This window comes from Aplysia californica, unplaced genomic scaffold (genome assembly GCF_000002075.1).
Source record: "Aplysia californica isolate F4 #8 unplaced genomic scaffold, AplCal3.0 scaffold00717, whole genome shotgun sequence".
Lineage (NCBI taxonomy): Eukaryota > Metazoa > Mollusca > Gastropoda > Aplysiida > Aplysiidae > Aplysia > Aplysia californica.
In genome coordinates this window covers 2799-3677 of record NW_004797987.1, presented here as the reverse complement: position 1 = coordinate 3677, position 879 = coordinate 2799, and positions in this window count along the sequence as shown.

The window sequence follows — 879 nt, the reverse complement described above, 5'->3', positions numbered from 1 at the left end:
AGAAGGAGGGGAGATAAGGACGATATATTTTTATAGGAAAGAAGAAGCAACCCACACCAGAGCACCCGCCAAACACCCACGTGTGAGTGTTTGGGTGTGTGTATTTTTGAATGGATGAGTGTGTACCTGGTATGCTTGTTCGTGTTTGCACGTATGTGTATGTATGTCATGTGTGTTCGGTGTAGGTGTGTGGGTGTGGGTCTGTCCATGAGTGCGTGAGGGTGTGTACATGAGTGCGTGTGTACATGAGTGCGTGTGTAATGTGTGATGTGAATGTGATTTTTGTTGTTGTTGTTGTTTGTTTGTTTGGTAACAAATTCATTGCCGAAATGTTCCGTATGTGGCCTGTCATGTTGTGTTTGCGTGCAACAAGATTGCCAGACAGATTTATACACAGCTTGCGATGACAAGAAATTGCCTCTGGCTGCACTTACCTAGGTGCTAGATTACATAAATTATAATACGTGGGCCGTACGTGTGTGTGTCTTAGTGTGCTTGCGTGTGTGTATTGTACCTCTGTAGCAATATAAATGTAAATTAAATGTGTATGTGTGTTAGCGTAGCCCTATCCATGCTCCGTGGGATCATTTTGTAACCCCGGGTTGTATTCTTCACATTTTAGAATACTTCTAGTAAGAAGATCTCTTTGAAACTTTCAGTATTTCTCAAACAATCATTTTGACAGACTTTTATGCAAAGCGTATGGATCTGTTTTGTGTGTTTCTCTGCGTGTTTGTGTGTGTACGTGTATTATGTTTGTGTGTGTACGTGTATTATGTTTGTGTGTGAGGAGAGAGAGAGAGAGAGAGAGAGAGAGAGAGAGAGAGATAGTGTGTGTGTGTGAGGAGAGAGAGAGAGAGAGAGTGTGTGTGTGCGCGC